Raw genomic sequence first — 13,721 nt, 5'->3', positions numbered from 1 at the left:
GTGAGTTTTCATCGAGTGGGATCATTTTTGGAGTTGTCTCTGGAGTAAGGCTATAGGTCATGCGATTGATGCGCTCAACAGAGAAGTACTTGTAATCATTAGGTGAAGGTATGGCAAAATTATCAGATGGTGGAAGAGAAGTTTGAGTTGCTACTGTCACTTTCTTAATTGTTATCTTCTCAGCATAAGAGGATCTCAGAGCAGGTGTGATAGTGGCTAGCTTCCTTTTTTGCATCCTGGTATGTTATGTTTTGCTCTGTTTTCATTCTTTGTATTTCTTTTTCATCTTTCCATTTCTGACATGCAGGTAAGTAAGCTAGACTAGTCCATTCTCCAAATTCCATTTCACTATTGAAAAGAAACCAACAAATTCTCCTCTCTTGACACACTCAACTGTGACTGCAATGAACATTTTCTGTTTATTTAACATACACAGGCAATGTCAAGGCATCATTCATGGTGACTGCTTTTATTACTAGGAACAGTAACATCATGGGAGATCCACTTTAGGTAGACAAATCTATTATACCTTTTCTTAAACTCAGTTTGCTGCACATGCAGCTTGTATTCTGACTAACTTTCTCAGAGAATGCATTCTGTTGACAGTCCTAATTTGTAAAATGCAAATTATTGTCAAACATTCTGTCCTTTCACAAGTCATTTTTTCTATAGCATATAAGTGCCATGTGTGAACAAGAGAGTAAAAAGAAAATTTTATTTTTGAACAGCTGAAGGTCTTTGGAATAAGGAAGGATGTTTTCCAAAGAACACGAGCAAATAGAAAAATAGAACGATAGAAATTGGTTTGGCAAGTTTTGGTGCCGGACTATAAATGGTTGTTGACCAACAGTTGCTCTTGTTCTTACTGATTTAGAGGAAAGCAGAGGAATGATAATCGCAGTTCAGCAGAGCACTGCCCATGAAAATATTCAGAACAAGCATCAGATGGAAAGTGAATATCTATGAGAGAGATTGAAATGGATCCGTGAGAGATGAGAGAGGAATCATTAATTAAACATTGTTAGCATCAATCAATCTCAGTGAGAAATTTGATGAACATGCACCACCTAAAGCAGTGCCTTGAGCAAAAAAGTACACTGATATTTTGGCAGCTGCAGAAGCTGGTCGAGATGCATTTGTTCCAAAAAAAGGCTGAAGGTGTAGGTCAGCCGAAGAAGGAAAATCAGATCATGTCAGACATATCTGGGTATTATTGAAAGTGCAAGGAAGGAACACAAGACTTTTCTTGCAAGAGATTAAATTCATATATTAAAAATATCAGACTTTCTCTCTAAAATGAGAAACTTAAAATTCGGTCTTTATGATATCACCTCACTCTTTACTGACCTATCCTTCACAGACACTTTGGAATATTTATCTCTAAATTTTCTAGCTGACACTGTAGAGCTATTAAAATTTGTCGTCAAACTTGGATATTTCACTTGGAACCACAAACTTTTTACACAAGTGGAAGTGTAAAACTCGATGCAGCTTAAAAATACCAAAGCGCTTTACATCGATTTTTACAGAGGTCAAGTCCCATAAGAACCATACAAAAACAACTTCATTTGTCTCTATGTATTCTATGTTAAAGATTAATGTAAATAACCCTATGGGAATTGATTGTATTTACTGTTTTATTTAAAATTTCTAGAATGTCAAAAACAAAGGCAATGCTTTGCCATCAGAACTTTGTATAATAGCTATGTATAAGAGTAGAAGAAAGTTGTTTACGAGCTCTGCACATGAACACCTTCAAAGTTAGTATCAAAGAGATCCACTAGTTTCAGAGAAGTTTCTGCTGCCCAACAAGACAAGAAAAAAAAAGAGTACATGGAAGAGAAGAAAGAATGGGCTGGCCTTAACAAAAAGATCAACGAGAACTGCCAATTTCTTCAGCATTTACAACCCTTGGTGCAAGGTCCAGAGAAGGTGAAAATAAAAGGGGACTGAGTCGAACATTGTGAGGAGAGACCAGGTCCAGTTGCCAAGAGAGAAGAGGCGAGGTCCAGTTGCTGACAGAGGGTGGGGAGCAAGATCCAGTTGCTGAGAGAGAGCAGAGGCGAGGTCCAGTCACCGAAGCAGAAGCAAAGCACTGTTACCGAAGAGAGCCAGAGGCAGTTGACAGAGAACCAGAAGCAGTTGGACCCAGAGGACCAGACTTTACGGCGAACCCACACCAGAGGAAAAAATTGGGAAAACAGCTGGTGCCAAGTGCTGGTCGGATCCTAGTGCTACGGGAAGTCAACTGAAGCCAAAAGATGCAAGCCTGTATGCTGAAACTTCTTGCCTGAGCTTTTGAGCACCAGGAAGATTGCAGTCCAAGACCCCCTGAAACAAGACTCTCCAAATGGAAACCTAAGGCCTGAGATGAAGGAAAAACCATAGACTTTGATACAGGATCTTTGAAAGGTGTCGTGACAAAGAGCCTCTGTAAGTGTATTACATCCTTTTTGTAATCTAAGAGATATGTCATAGATGGACTGATAAGAAAGAGTAATAAGAAATATCTATAAGAGAGTCCTCTGATTTGTTGTTAGCTGGAATATAAATTATAAGATAACTTGCCATAACTAGCTAATCTCTTTATGAGTAAATTAGTCTCGGCAATTTGATTTTTTTAAACAGAGTAATTACATTGTATAGTCATTTAATATTGAAAAGGGAAAGTTTGTTTCTTTATACCAAAAGTATATAAGGATAGGTAGAGAGAGAGAGAGAGTAACCTCCCAATTGCTTATTTAATGTACTTTGTTTTGTTTTTTTATGTAAATAAATGTGTTTTAATTATATGTCAATAGAATGCCGTTTGACTGTTTATTTTACCATGCACTGTTCCTAAAAAAAAAAAAAAACACGAACTTAAAAGCGGGAGACCAAGTAAGATAGCCTAAGCATATAGTTAAGTGCAAAATAGACCATGACTATTTGTGTAAAGTTTTACTGAAGGAATTTGTGTTAGAGAAAGAGAGAGAGAAATCAACCGGCCATATTACCGAGTTTTATGCCAATTAAAAGATACTAGTGGCGCAGTCTTATCAAATAAATTTTCTAGTATCCATAGGCATAAAAAACTCTTAGTGCGAAAGGTAGATAAACTAAGTACGCAATAGTAAGAAGGAATAGTGAAAATAAGAAAGGAATATATATAAAATTGATAATAACGGTGGCTTATAAATAGAAAGTAATAGCACACCATTTACAGAAGGAACCATCTTCTATTCTGGCTATTTTTTGAACAATTAATTTGAACAATTTCAAACTCCACACATCCAAAATGTTCTTATGAAGATGACATTTTTACCATTTTGAATAAGCACACAGATCATGAAATAAACTTATTTCTCCAAAAATCCATCAACTGCATCTCAGGATCAAACACATTATCCTTTCTAGATATTCAACCTCCTATGAACTGACAGTTATCTCATCAGAAAAAGAGCCATCATCAACATATGAAGTATCAACAGGAAAGAAGTAGAAGTAAGAATTAGAAAAGAAATTCAGAAGTATCACGCTGACATAATTAGTTACTGAAATGAAGACAAAAACATGCAAGACTCTTTTAAATAACAAATAAAAGATTTCATATTCAGGCACAGAGGAGGAAGGAAGGAGTAGCTATAATTTTTAACACCAAACATGATTATAATCTTGAATGGCAGACAATATCAAGTAGAGTGATATGGACAAATATCAGAATGGAGAATTGGACAATGAGACTTACTTATGCCTATGGTGTAACAGAATTTTTCAAGTCATTAGAGAGGACTGCTGATGTATAGAAAAAAGAAATGTTGACCCTTTTAGAAAATCTGAACAAGAGAGTTGGAAATGAATAAACCAAACATATGGAAATATGTTAAATTTGGAGAAATTAATTAAATTTGGAGAAAAGGACAAAGCAAATGACAGTATATACCTACTGGATTTCTGGTCAGGACACAGACTGGTCATCATTCACACCATGTTCCAACATAAAAGATGTCCACAAATATACATGAAAAAAAAAAAAAAAAAAAGCAAGGAATAAGAAAACGCATTCAGGACACAAAGTCTACAGAGGATTTGAAAATGGAAGATAGCCATTTATTTTTGAGCAGATTATTATTATTATTATTATTATTATGTGACACCTCCAGGGAGTCCAAAGACTCATTGAGGGAGAGTGTGCCAACAGCATCGAATGATTGATTCCCTTCCAACTACTAACTGCACTCAAACCTGCTTAGCTTTTTGCAGAGCAATCAGTAGTAGAGGCTCTACCAAAACAATCAAACCTTAGGAACCCAATGGCAGACTGAAGAAAATGTATCAAATGTTCCTAGCAAATAAGTCAAGAGATTCTCTAAGAGAATATAGAGAAAAATTTAAGAAACCAAAGCACTGTGTAAAAGCAGCTCAATAAGCAGCTCAGTCTTCGTTAGACTGATAGAAAAATACAGAAGATAAATATCAGGAAGGTGGCAGAATGTTCTGGAGGTTACTGAAAAAGCTTAGAAATGGAGGAAAGAGAGTTGTAAAAGAGTCCAAGACAATACAGATAACATGAAAACTTCATATATCCTAGATTAATCTGGTAGTTATTTTTGAAAAAGACCATTAAATGAAATCAAAATGGACAGGAACAGTGATAGAAGTATTCAAGAGGAATGTAATCATGAGTAAAAATTCTAGATAGAAAAAGCCATCAAAAACTTGAAATAAAGGAATACAGCTGGAGTAGAAGATATTTGACAAGAAATACTTAAGTATGGAAATTTAAATTTTTTGATAACTGCATTACATATTTCAGAAGGCATGATCAGAAAGTTGAATTACAGATTTAACAGTGTAACTGATTTAACAGCATGAGAATTTCTCTGCAATTCTCACACTGTTTCATTTCCTTTCTTAGGGATGAGTGCTATAAGAACTACTGCAAAGCACTCATCCCTAAGAAAGGAAATGAAATAGTATGAGAATTGCAGAGAAATTTCTCTGAGCATTCCATATAACAGTTATGCAAACATACTTGAAAAGAGGTTTAAAAAAAAAATCAAAGAGAAACTGGAAGAACAACCACCCAGGTTCAGTCCAAATAGAGGTTGTCAGGTTCAAATTTCTTCATAAAACAGCCAGCTAAGAAATTGTGTGAATATAACAAGGATTGTATTTAAGTTTCGTAGATTTGGAAAAGACACACTACAAAGTTCTAAGTGAAAAGCTATTTAAAACATTATAAATATATAGTGTAAATGAGACAGTGTACCAAAAGAGTCTATATTTAAGTTGTAAGTCAGCAATTAGAATTGTACAAAGTACAGAAAGATGGTCCAACATAAAATCAGGTGTGACAGAAGGGTACACATTATCTCCACTGTTATTCATCTTATTAAAGCTGATATCAAAATTGAAGATGATACTCTCAGCGCTTTACTTTATGCAGATGATGTTATACTTGTAAATAAATTCAATTTCCCTGGTGCAAACATTTATATCAGTAAGCCTGTCAAAAATGTAAAGCTGTAAAGTGAAACAATTGTTTTGGTGAACACTAGGACTTAAAAGATTAAAAGTATGGTATGAGAGAAGATATTAAAGAATTACTGCAAGAGAAAGACCATGAGTTCCTAACTCCTTCTAGCATGAAAGAAGTGAGTTGAGGAAGATAGCAATTGCAAATGAGTCAATGGATATTATACAGAAGAGATTGTGCAATTTATAGACATTTGGACTGAAGATATACAATGTAGATAACTATAGAATAACACGTATGCCACAGTATACAAAACTTTTATTATGTCAATATTTCATCTTATGATGCCTAAGATGAATATTTACATAATAAAAAAAGTTATTTACTGTGGCATATAAGTTATTCTACAGTTATGGATACCCCACAGGTTTCACTATGTAAAAAAAAAAAAAAAAAAAAGTAGATAGATTGCACTTCAATGGGTTTTGAGAAATCGCTGCTCGTGCTCATTAAGCACATCGAAATGCTAAGTCGAGGAAACAAGCTATTAGGAGGATGTAGAATTGTGTACAGTCATCCATGAGTGTAAGCATGAGGAAAAAATGTGAAATATTGTCTCGAAGGCAATGAAATTGAATGGAATACTTAATACAACAAGATATAAAGGAACATGAGCCCAAAGGGGTTCTGCAGTTTGCGTAAACTAATGCAAGAAGCATCAGAATAAGAGAAAGGAGTTTTCTGGCATTGGTAAATAGTAAGACTCATAGGTGTTAGTGAGACTTTATTGACAGTGGATGATGTAGTTATGGGGATAGCATGCGAGGGATATAGTATTTTCAGGAAGGATAAGAGAGAATAGAAAAAAATACATGCTAATAGTGAATGATGTTTGTTAGCCACGTTTTCCTGCCAATGTAACAATGAAAATGAAAATAATGAAGATTAAAAGCTTATTGTAATCTATGTTTTCATACAGTCATCTGTTCAACGATTAACAAAGCAATTGTAACAGGATTCTTCACTGATGCCATTTAATAACAGCAACTTAAAATGCTTCATTACATTCAATACTTCACTAATCTTCTAAAGGTCAATTCCATCTTTTCCTCAAATTTACAAGGTACTACGATGGATAAAAAAAATAAATTAGCAATAAATATCACCCTGGGAACCACCAGATCCTGAAGAGCTAACCTGACCATTTAAAGTGATTTATTGAAATCAATAAATCACTACCCCAAACAAAAAACCAATAACAGAAATGCAGTCAACAAGAACCATACACCAGTAACTTTCCAGATTTGGTGTTTTGGGTTCATTTGAAGTGAGTTGAGTTGTGTTATGGTTTCCTTTTTTTTTGGATTAGAATTCTTGTGTAGAGTGCTCGATGTAATGGTTAACGTTGAACGGGGGATCGGTCGCTTACCGTCGGAGGTAGCCAACAACATCAGACTCGACGTAGCCAACATCCTCGCTCACTCTACGCCTCCAAAAAGTAACTTATCTTATGCCCAACGCATGGCTCTCCAGAAACTACGCAAAGAAAAAAGTATCGTCATCACCAGAGCGGATAAGGGTAATGCCACAGTTGTTCTTAATACCAGCGAATACAATCGTAAAATGAACACTATCCTCCGCGATCGCGCTACCTACATCCCGCTAGAACACGACCCCACAAAAACACAAGTTAAGAAATTAAAAATCTTACTTACTTAAAAAAGTAACCTCCTGGCCCCCTGACGTCACGAAAAAACTTAAACCTTTCCGCTCCCTTCCCCCCCGAATATATGGTTTACCAAAAATCCACAAACCCAATTCCCCACTCAGACCTATAGTAGATGCCACCAATGCACCTTGTTACAGACTGTCTAAACAGCTGGCCACCTCTCTGTCCCCCCTCACCGGAAATTCAGCTTCCTATATAAAAAACTCGACCCACTTTAAAGCCCTCACAGAAAATTTAACCTTGAACAATACAGACATATTGGTAAGCTTTGATATCTCCTCTTTGTTTACCAATATTCCCTTAACTGACACTTTATCTCTCTTAGAAAACGTTTTCCCCTCTGACATCTTAGATCTCTTTTCCTTTGCCATCAACTCTGGGTATTTCCCTTGGAATAAAAAAATCTACAAGCAGATAGAAGGAACCGCCATGGGTTCCCCCCTCTCACCCCCCTTGCCAATTTCTATATGGAAGATTTCGAAAAACGAGCCATAGACTCAGCCCCACTCAAACCTTCTATCTGGCTAAGTTATGTAGATGATGTGTTCTCAATTTGGCCTCATGGCCCAGACACGTTAGACTCCTTCCTCGGTCATCTCAATAGCCTACATCCAAGAATCCAGTTTACTATGGAAAAGGAAAAGAACAATTGTTTACCATTCCTAGACACCTTAGTCACGCGCCTGCCCAATGATACACTTGCCTTCACTGTATACAGAAAACCCACACACACAGGTAGATACATTCACAAACTCTCCCACCACCACCACCACCCCTCACAACAATATGGCATCATTAAAACCCTTACCAAGAGAGCCCACAACATTTGTTCCAGTGGAACCGCCCTCACTACTGAGCTTAACCACATACACAGAACTCTCCTCTCCAATGGCTACAGTGAACACAGTATCAAAAAAAATAATCAATTCCTCCCCCATTCCCCGTCCCTCTCGTCAACAAGAATTTAAAAATGCCATCACCATACCCTACATCAGAGGCACTTCGGAAAAAATAGCCAAGATACTAAAAAAGTATAACCTACACACAGCATATAAGCCCTACTGCAAACTTGCTACCCTTATCCGTTCTACGAAAGATCAGCTCCCCCCCCTCTCTCTCTCTGCCTGGAGTTTACAAAGTACCCTGTTCCTGTAAGCTTGCGTACTTTGGACAGACAGGCAGATCAGCATCCATCCGCCTGGAGGAACACAAGTCGTACATCGTTAAACACAACTATGGCCATTCAGGCTTGGCTGACCATGTTTTGGACACCACCCACAGAGTATCATGGAAGAAAACCACCATGCTCCATCACAGCAAATTCAAGAAAGAGAGACTTTTCTTAGAAGCAGCAGCAGCGCTCAGAAACCAACCAAATCTTAACAAATACGGTTGCATTAAGCTTCCGAAGATTTGGGAAACACTCATCATCAGAGGTCCCACCTTACATTCCAGGCCACCTACTACCGCCCTTAGAGGGCGCTCCACCTAGATAGGACTTTAGTGTCACCCACGTGGTTGGGCTTAGTATTGCAAGTTTTTGTGTGCATGTTACATTAATTGTTTTTGTAATCCCCGTAGATGTCCTAGTGACTAGGACGAAATATAGGAATATTAAATTCTAATTTAATTCTTTCTGAGTGTTGTAAAAAATCCATTAAACCTCCAACATAATTTTTTTTGGATTAGTTTTGTGGTTGTGAAACCACAACATCAACTTTGATGAACTGATAGCTATATAAGCACCTGCTCATGCAATGCTTTATATACCAATGATGATACACATTAATTTAGTATTCAATTCAGTTTAGAAGAAATAAAAGCCAATATTTCCAAGTCAAGGGAAATATCCCATTGAATATTTATAGAAACTGGATGTTAACTTTCACCCTAAAGACATTACTGGAAGTTAAGAAATACTACCAGTGACATCTTCATCACTGACTATATTTAAGTTGACTATAACATATAACTATACATATATCACTATAACAAGAATATACAGAATGCAATATAACTTATTAATTTTCACCATACATCAGCAAGGATAATGAGTTATTTTTCAACTTTATTTTCACTTTATTGCTAAAATTTGCATAATATAAATGATGCAAAGCATACGTGGAAATAAACTTGGAGAACTTTTAATTTCTTTGATGCGAGGAAAAATAGACGAATATTGTATAAATATTCGGAGTTAGAATAACTGATCATGGTTTAAAGAAGGAAAAGAAAGATGGGAATAATATACAGTGTTTATTATATTCTGGGCAAAACTAATTAATGGTTCATAGATTACAAATAATGAAGATGAAACTATTATGAAGAAATAAGAACCCTGTAGATTGGTTGTCATATTAAGTAATATTAATTGTAGTAATTGTGCTATAGAAAAAACTCGAGTTTAACGGAAAGAAAATTGGTTATTTACATGGGAAAGTTTATGTGGAATTTTTTCTGGATTTTAATTAGTTTGTTTCCTTTTTGAAATTCAGTGTTTTCCAAATTTGCTGCAGAATACCTTCTAATCTTCTGCATGGTGGTGCATTATCGCACCTGTGACATCACTTCCAGTGATGCTGCAAAAACACCACCCACCAGGTCATGTGATTTTGCTCACATAATGAGTATTGGAGAGCCAGCTATCGTCATATAGTCACACCTTAATTTCTAACTCACTCTTTTAGATCCATAATTTAAAACTGTTTTTCTTTTTTTTTTTAATCTTGAGCCCATACACAAGAGGTTGGGGTTAATCAACCTATAGTACACTAGTGCTGTATACAGGTAGTATGGATTGAGTAAGGAGAAACTTGTTTACATTTAATTTAAAAACCTACACATTGTATTCCACATATATTGTAGAATATTGTATAGAATAGATATCTATACAATAGAATAGAATATCTATACTAAAAACAGAAATTACTGTTTTGACTAATTGCTCTTATCCAAATCAATTTATTCAGTTCAGTTCTTACTACCCTAACTTTGCTTATTATGCCTAAATAGCTGAAATGTTTCATTACTTCTATAGGTTGCTGATTCACCTTTTTAGTCTACCTTTTCATTATTGATTTTCATACTAAATCTGTTTCAGCAGTTTCAATTCTGGTTAAGGAATACTAAATACTGCAGGCTTATACTGGATTTATTAAGAGTGAAATTATCTTCAACAAAATAAACAACTGAGATTAAAATCTCCAATTTTAATTCAACCCTAATGCCACTTTCCATCATAATGTGAGCCAAAGAGAGGCATGTTCATCTCCAAGAACTCTGTATTGCACCTAATTTTACATCAAACCAGTTTCCTGTACCTCTATCAATTCTAAGTGCTGACTTGCACCTCAAATATATAAACAATGTACTATACAGCTCTGCTGCAGGCCCCTTGTCATATATCTTTTCCAGTGCTACAAAGCTTAAACAGGGATCCTTGTTATATTTCTGTGAGTTCTCAACTATTAGCTATTTCTCTAAAGTGAAATATGAACACCTGGCAATTGACCATAACCAAGCTTATTCTCCAAGTTTCCTTTCTACTATTTTTCTTAGCCTCTTCTTAAATACACTTATATAAATCTTACCTGGAAATGTTCAGTAAGGAGAAGAACTATACTTGTCATCCAGAATTTGTCCTTCTGATCAAGTCTTCCGAATTATTCAGTGCAGAAAATTGGAAACTTACAACTCCATTCTTAAGCATTTTTGATAGAATTATATCTACCTCAGCTGCCTTTCCACATTTCAGATTTTTGACAAGTGCTTCTACCTCATTCAAATTGGGGTAGAAAAACTCATCCATACGTTTTGCCACTGTTCTGTCATTCCTTGTTTCATTTAACAGTCTTTCAAAGTAATTATTTTGGACAGCCAGAATATCTTCAGTTTTCATGTCACCTTTATCAAATTTCTAAACCTTTTACAATAGTCTCCAGAATATTTTGTTACCTCCTGTTATTCATCTTATTATTATTACGTGACACCTCCAGGGAGTCCAAAGACTCATCGTGGGAGGAAACCTACTCTACAACTCTCTGTCTCCACCACTCAATCCACCAACTACACTAACACCAGCAACTGCCCACTACCACCAATAGAATTTTCACAGACAATCATAAACATCCATGGCTGGATTCGAACCCACAGCCTTTTGGCTGGAGAACGGGTATGCTAACCATTCGTCCAACCAGGTCAGCTGTTCTTTGTTTCTTCTTTATTCTTCCAAAATTTTCCTGTGCCCTTCTGTTTAGCTATTTTTACACTGCTTACCTTTCTTCCATTTTTCTTTGAATTCTCTCAGATGACACATGCTGGTTTACTTGCTAAACACTTTCAATACCCTTTCTTCTTATTAATAACCACTTCTTTAACTTCTGAAGTTCTGATTTTTCTATCTTTGCAGATAACTTCAGCACATGCCTGTCTGGCTAAGTCAGTCGATGTTTTCTTCCAAGTCTGTCAATGATTCTTAAAGGATTGCTTCTTGCTTTCAAAAGATTAATTTTTTTTAAAATTAAAATTTGTACATTTCACTTCCTTGCACACACACTTTTGATTTTCAATATCACAATTTCATACTGCTCAAAACCTAATGGTGATCACTTCTTATTCCAAACTCCCTGTATACACTTCTCCTGAACCAGCATGAAAATATTACTATTAACAATAAAGTCAATGAGACTTTCTTATTTCTCATGTCTTCTCTCCATATGAATTAATGCATATCTTTATTCTGTCCATGTTATAGTTTTGCTCCTTTGCAAAAATTTCTGTATGCCTGGTAGTAATTTCCAACCCTGCAGTCTATATCTCCAATAAACAACTTTTCCATTTTCTTTACGTCAGCTCCTTCTCTAATGAGTGGAAATATTCCACTGATTATACTTAAATCGAATGGAGAGGAGAAGAAATGTCAAATTTAGGAATAACTGATGAAGTTTTACATAACATTGTAAATGCTATATACATATCTCCTTTAGACAAAAAAAAAAAAGAAAAAGAAAAAAAAGAAAGATTAATTCAAAGGAACCAAATACCAACTACAGGTCTAAAAGTATTTCTGGAAAAAAAAAATAATAATAATCACATAAATGGTGTAGAAATTCAACAAGTATCATAAAATTTCAGTGGAAAATAAACGTTTTTCTGGTATACACTGTACAGGATCTTCAATGCATAGCTTCTGACTTCCTTTGCTTATTCAACGATACCATTATATATATATATATATGTGTGTGTGTGTGTGTGTGCGCGCGCGTGCGTGTGTACACGAGTGGGGGTAAGCTAGAATAAAAATGATATTAAAGAATTGATATAATCACGAGAAAGAACATAGTAGTAGTAGCAGAGTTATGAAAGTAACTTATTTTCTTATATCCTCTTATGTTCTTTCTTGTGGTTATATCAGTTGCTTTAATATCATTTTTGTTTAGATGTTTATCAGAACTTTCAAGACCCCCCCCTCTTGTGTGTGTGTGTATATATGTGTGTGTGTGTGTGTATATGTATATATATATATATATATATATATATATATATATATATATACATACATACTCACACACACACACCACCTTAATATGCACTTTCATTTCTTATTTAACACTGGAATTATTAATTTATACATATGTCGAACTCGTACTTATTATTCATACTTACTGTTTAAGGGAACGGGTTCACCTTATTCGATTATCACAAAAGTAAGAACTGCTACTAACTTGATTATAAAACATAAATTCCATAACAAAATAATAACGTCAAAGACATCAAAAATACACACACATCTAACTTTCGTAACGCAAACCAAACGTTTACAATTAGTACCACCTACCGGTAAAAATAAGAAACCACAAATTATCATCATATACAAAGGCTGTCATCTAAATAATCTTCAGTCATTATCGATCCGCTTCTGGATGAAGGCCTTTCGTAGATTGTCTGTCAATGTCCCCCATAACTCATGCAAATATGATGATTTCATCCATTCATCGCGATTTTTGTATTTAGCTTTCTTTTCAATATATTTATTTACTTTAAAAGTGTACCACTTTCCCCAGAAACTTTACTATTATCATTTTCTTGACCTCTGGAGTCGCAAGACTCATCGTTAACACTGGACACTGGTCAATACTAAGTCCATCATACCACTCATTAAATGCATCCACCGCTTGCACGTTCACCACCCTATCAGGATGGTGCAGCGTTACATGCTGCTACCACTCCCCATGCAAAAAAAATTACATTTTATCCTTCTACTCACTACTTTCTTTTGTAACTTTCAGGAATGACCTCTTGTTCTTGTTCCTTCCCCTCGTTCTACAATATGAAAAAATCTCTGCACTGTAATCCGATAATAATTCTTTAATAGCTTAACCGTCTCAATCATATCCTCTCCCCCTTTGTCTTCTATCCACCAAACTCTGCACTCTGCATGCCTTCGGTCTATCCTCATAATTATTATTATTATTATTATTATTATTATTATTATTATTATTATTATTATTATTATTATAACGGTGTCTCCATGGA

The 13,721-nt window shown here is 35.3% G+C and overlaps 1 protein-coding gene across 2 annotated transcripts in view; it reads right to left on the bottom strand.

Moving 5' to 3' along the window:
* The window catches only part of Nup98-96 (nuclear pore complex protein Nup98-96), a 610,292-nt gene extending 597,306 nt beyond the window's left edge, over positions 1–12,986 (bottom strand). For both annotated transcript variants that reach the window (XM_090395312.1, XM_090395313.1), the window contains exon 1: positions 12,852–12,986. The gene's annotated coding sequence lies outside the window, so the exon portion shown is untranslated. The remainder of the gene's footprint in view (positions 1–12,851) is intronic.
* Positions 12,987–13,721: the final 735 nt, after the last annotated feature.

Source organism: Typopeltis vanoorti, chromosome 7 (assembly GCF_054136105.1).
Source record: "Typopeltis vanoorti isolate ZY-2024b chromosome 7, IOZ_Tvanoo_1.0, whole genome shotgun sequence".
Classification (NCBI taxonomy): Eukaryota; Metazoa; Arthropoda; class Arachnida; order Uropygi; family Thelyphonidae; genus Typopeltis; species Typopeltis vanoorti.
Note: the sequence above shows the minus strand (reverse complement) of the source record. Positions and strands in the feature narration are given on the sequence as shown.